Source organism: Pholcus phalangioides, unplaced genomic scaffold, assembly GCF_987345545.1.
Source record: "Pholcus phalangioides strain wild (caught in Gottingen) unplaced genomic scaffold, Ppha-v1.0 ptg000015l_1, whole genome shotgun sequence".
NCBI classification, from domain to species: Eukaryota; Metazoa; Arthropoda; class Arachnida; order Araneae; family Pholcidae; genus Pholcus; species Pholcus phalangioides.
The window spans coordinates 80,525,631-80,531,443 of NW_028301608.1; the positions used below are offsets into that span (position 1 = coordinate 80,525,631).

Below are 5,813 nucleotides of genomic sequence, written 5' to 3' on the forward strand. Positions count from 1 at the left end.
GAATGTAAATAATTTTTATTACTTGTGAAATATATTACTCTAATTAAGACTTTAAATGTATATTTTTCACATATTAGTCATATTTGTCTTAAATCCACTGAAACAATTCTAAGTGGCAGTGATTTTGTTTTTACACAATTTTTTTTCCGTTGTTTTGAGTAAATCTTTGAAGTCAAGACCGTCTCAAACAACAGATGTAAACAATTCGGCTGAATCTTAATGTGAAGTCTTGGGCTTGTTATTGATCCCATATTTCTGTCATTTGTGTATGCTAGAAACGCAGCGTAAGACGTTTTTATATAAGATAATATTCGTCGTAAGCCGGGTTTTCCTAGGAATAAGTTTGTTGAGCAGCGTGAACCGAATTAGACTATTTCGCGCCGACAGAAACGTGTTACATAATCACGCTACGCGTTTGTGTTTTCCTAGCGAGGCGCATCAGATCAGGGCGACTATGTAAAGTATATGGTTTTGGCATCAGCTACTCTGTCGTCTGCATGCTCCAGTTTGAAGGGAAAGGAAACACACAAGAGAAGAGAATATCGGCAAAACCGCGGTGCACGACGCATTTGACTCCTCCAGAAACAGTCGGCCAATTACGCCCGACGTAAAGCGCTGTCGTCAGGCGTATTGCGCTCTGTTGGAAAACAGTCATGTTGCTTTTCTTATTGGTGAGTGGCCGCGCTGGGCGAATCACGTTGCGCGCGGCACAGGAAACCTGCTCATAGGAAAACCCGGCTTTACGTGAAGTTTAGAATCGGAATTAAAAAAATAAATTTACAATAAGAAACTTGTGAATAGTTACGAAACACGTTTCTTAAGATTTGTGTGAAATACAGTGGAGTGGAACAGCTATAGCAAAGTTCGCCACTTAGCCCTTTTTGTTGACCTTTCCGGCGCCAAAACACCTTCGACGACCTGACAAAAAGTTGCCAAGACCATAGCCAAAAAAAAAAAAGGTTAATTTTTCATAAATGTTGTTTGCACTAACGTGGCTACTTTTTTCTCGCCAAAATTGGCAACCTTGATAGCCGATATTGTGCTTGCTAGTTTTGGCAGCCCTTTATCAAACTGTGTAATTAATCACATATTTCGTTAAATGAATTTTTTGCGCATGATTTTCTTATGTTTTCCACGTATTTTGATTGATTATTGCATATTACTGCACATTAGATTGATTTTGTGTAATAGAATATTTTGTGCAGTTGCATGTGTTCTTTGTCGGCCATTTTGAATTGATAAGTGATTTCTTGGCGCAAAAAAAAAAGTTACCACGTTGGGGTCTGTGGTGACCACACTTACGGAAAATCAACCAAAAAAAATCTTCAGCATAAAAAACATAACTAAAACAAACAAGCATTATAATAATAAAAATAGTGTTACAAATTTGAATTTGTAGTAGAAAATAAAAAATTTTGTGTGATAACTGTACTCCAGAAATAAATAATCGTGAGAATATAGGCGATACCACATTTCGCTTTCACCTCTCCCCAAGTGCCAATGTTCCATTAATGGAACATCGTGAAAAACAAAGAAAAAAATTTTTTTCTTCAAATTTCAAAGTTGATCCTTTTGCATGATATAGGCATGCAAAAGGACCCCGAATTCCAAATTTCAAAGCAATAAGTGACATAGTTCAGCCTTTAAACAGTTAAAGGTACAACCTAAGAGGTAATGATATCCAAAACAAAATAATCCAACACTGTAATGATATAATCTGACCTGAGGACGGAATCTTTTAATGACGATCTGTTACGTAAAAACTTAAAATACAAAACTGTTCAATAACAGAAATACCCAAGGTCTGTATTATGTTATCTGATAGCAAGCAGTTTTGTTTAGTTATGAAATCATTCTGTTGTAATTTAAGACTTTTACTCTCTATAGCTTGCTATGTTTCGGAGGAATCCAACTCGTATCGAACTGAAAGTTGACGATTTGCATGAATATGATCTGATGCGGAAAGAAAATGAAGAAAAAGAAAAAAATGTGTCCCTCGTGAAAGATGAAGAACAAGAAACCGTGATAGCTTCATCTGGAACTGTGAAATCTAAGCAAGTGGATGTGAATGAACGAATTGGTTATAAGCCTCAGCCAAAAGCTACATTAATACAATTTTGAAGTACATTAACTTTGTTCTTTTTTTTAATCCTTTCACACATAATAGTGGCATGCATTTATCGAGAAGCTTGTATTATATATAACAAATATAAATGCATTTTCATTGTTGTACATTGTCTTATATTAGTCCTGTCTGAATTACTACCTGATCTGCAGGTTGATCAAGTTTTTAATTTGATCAATATTTAGAAAGATCAAGTGATCTCACAGCTGTAGTATTATTCCAATGTTTTGGAAGTGGCATCACTGTGGAGTATTTTTGGTTTAAAGCATGATTCATAAAACTGGTTCCCAATCTTTGCTAAAGGGCTGCCCTTACCAGACATGAAATCCGGCAGGACGAGAAGCATCTGAATAATTTCGGGGTATTTTAGCCCCGATTTATACATGTCCCTTGAGGCCTAATTCAGCCTATGTTATCAACCATTTGTCATAGAGGTATAGTTTCACACAATTAAAAAAAACCTCATTGTTCAGCAATCACTCTGTACTAGTCTCAAGAGTGAAAATACAGTGGGTCATCAAATAAAGAAATTTAAATTTTTATACAGTCCAAAAAAACGTTTTTAACTGTAATATTTGCTCAGATATTTGAATTCAAAAATTGGAGAAAAGTTTGGAAAGAACAGCATAAACTAATAGACAATGCTTCTTTCCCTCATCCGGGAAATCGCATCCAAAAATTCCTACATATTAACAAATTTTTTGGAAAACAAAAATATCCAAACACAATTGAAGGGTATTCATTACACCCAGTCCAGAATAAATTCATTTAAAGTAGTATTTCTCTATTTATGGTCTGTGGATTAGAGGTAGTAATTGTAGATGAGGAACAAGATATCCTTAGAGAGAGACGTGGAAATTTAGTTTTGATTAAAATTATTCACATGGTGTTGAATAAAATATTGGAGTCCATGTAAGTAGGTAGTCTGTTACTGTTATTTTAATGGTCTTTGGATTCAGAAACATTGACATAAACGCACAAAACTGCTTTTATGCCAACCCTTCTCACTAGCATTTGAGTGGTTTTAGGAATGAATAGGACCAGTGCCATCTATACAGCTGGAGATCCTCATCCAACTATAGAGATAGACTATGTTGGCATTTTTCTCTGAATAATAATGTATTCTTCACATTCAGACTTTTTTTTCCAAATATAGCCTGAACTTCTGATTTTGTAGAATTAAATAATCCTATGAAATTTGATTCATGTCAAGAATTTCATTACAGTGGAACTTTGGTTTTAGAGCAGGTGTAACCAACTTCTTTCTGTTATCGGGCCAACGTAATGGTCAGCTATAGTGCCGCGGGCCGCATCAGTGGTGCAACTTCGATGTATAAGCCACTCCATTAATTAAATTAATTAGTTATTTCTAGTGATGAAATGAATTTAATAAGTTTGTAAGCAGTTTGTTAATCAAGAAATCTGCTGTTGAACCGATAGTTCAAATAATGATCACAAATTTAATTTTTTCATGGTAGTTTTACCTTGTCGCGGGCCGCATGTGGCTAAGCTGTTGGCCACCCCTGTTTTAGAGCATTATTCATTCTGTAAATCTGCTTCAAATTCGAAACACATGTATTGAACCAAACGTTCCCCCACAGGAAATAGAAATTATTTGTTTCTCAAACAGTCTCCCTCCCGACAGTCACAATTCTTTTTCAGAGATAGCACAGGTCAATTTATTCTTAATTACATATTGTATTTTTTACATATTTTATATTAAAGGCTCAAGTATTTACAGAACAGCACGGGTTTCCACTTTGAAATTCCTGCTAGCATTGGACTCAAGAAGAAGACGAGACAGTCTTGTATGAATAGCCTAGAGTGAGGTCGTTTCTGTGTTGCCATCTGGCGAGGGAGACATTGTTATTGAGGGCTATTATCCTAGTTAAGGAGGCTGCACACACATGTTTTAAGGAAAGAAAATATCAGTACTCTGTAGCTTTATAGTATAGCATCCAGTCCACAAGGGGACAGGTTCAATTTCCTACGGAGACGTGGATTTCCTTATACCTGTGACCCGCCTCAAGTGCTCCATCACATTCTCATTTAAGTGACCTAGAACGTTCTCGATCACTTAAGTGGCCCACGACATGTTTTTAAATCAATAAAGTGACCCCACATTCTTGGTTGAGCACCCTTGTTATAAGGCAAAGGTATTCAACCTTTTGGAGGAGTGCGGACCACTTGAGTCATCTGGAAATTTACCGCAGACGTTTTAAATGTGTGCTGCAAACTGCTCAAGTGATCTCAAAGCATGACTCAGGCCACTTGTGTGGTTTTTTATTCGTCACAGGCCACATTTGGCCTGCAATTCATAGAATATTGTTTTAAAGCACACTAGGCTCGTTTCTATGCTATTGACGACTGCTGTCATCTTTGAATAAAACACACATTCATGTGAACATATGCAGGCCATTCTAATCGTTTATCCTTCGGGTGTAATGCAACTCTAAAAAGGTGTTTCATCAAGGGTGTTCAGCCTTCAGTAGAATGTGGGTCATTTCATTGATTTTGAAATGTCATGGGCCACTTAATTAAGTGATCTGAAACTGTGCCGCAAGTCACTTAAGATTATGTTCAATGGGTCGATTGGGCCACGGGTCTGAAAATGTGTTGCTTAGTTCATTTTTACAAAATTAGGTTTGGCCACATTCAGCCCATGGGTTGAGCATGTATGCATTACATTTCTATGGTGCCTAGACGGGGGTTTTTTTTGAAAAGTACAGGAAGAAAAAAAAATAGATCATGTTCATTAATTGAACTTTTCAAGTAACAATAGAAATTTTATATATTTAGTTTTGCTATATGTTATATATATATGCATTCTGTACAAATTTTAAATTTGTTAGAACTTGAGTTTCTTGAAATATCGAAATAGATACTATAAAATACTCAAGGTGTGACTCTGAATGACAGAACATTTAAAAAATACGATATATAATTTGGGAATTTTTTTTCCTTTTTTGTCAAAAAAAAATGGTGTATATTCCTATTTTTTTTCAAATTTTCACTTCTAGGCCTGGATATATACACAACACTCGCATTACAAGAATATCTTATGAAATGAAAATCGTAAAAAATTTTTGCCAGACAAATCTCGCAAGACAATATGCTTGTTCATAAATTATGATTTTTGCTCATCTTGCAAAACACTTGTAATCCAAAAAGTTCCACTGTGTGTCTTAATTATTCACAAATATGACAATTCTTTATAAGTGATATATTTTTGTCTTTCATTATTTCTGTTTTACAGATTTTCTCTTTGCAACAGGAAAAAAATTTGTTATAACTACAGCCTGGAGGTTCAGGCAAAATGCCATGTCTTTTTTTTGGTAAAAATATCTATTTTAACAGTGTTTTAATTTTATCAGTAAATTTTATAGGCCATGATCTATAAAACTTGGATATTTTGGGCATTGAAAACTTCAAAAGAATTGCTCTTTTTAAAATTTTCCAGCACTCAGTATTAATTATGAAAGTTTCCCCCCCCCCCAGCCTCATTTAGATGCAATTAAGTGATCCGAAAGATTGGTGTTTGCATGCATTAACCGAATGGTGTTAGATGCAAGTGATTGTTTTAGATGAACACAACCTGTACTAAAAAAGCAGAGGAAACTTGGAAAAATTGTTGACAACTTTTGTTTTTTCACAAAATACATAAATTTCAGCCATTCAAAACAACAAA

The 5,813-nt window shown here is 35.1% G+C and overlaps 1 long non-coding RNA gene across 1 annotated transcript; it reads left to right on the forward strand.

Moving 5' to 3' along the window:
• The first annotated feature begins 180 nt into the window (after window positions 1–180).
• Window positions 181–2,232, forward strand: LOC149076775 (uncharacterized). Its single transcript, XR_016194097.1, has 2 exons — window positions 181–284; window positions 1,888–2,232. It is a non-coding gene; the product is annotated as an uncharacterized LOC149076775 (long non-coding RNA).
• The last annotated feature ends 3,581 nt before the right edge of the window (window positions 2,233–5,813 follow it).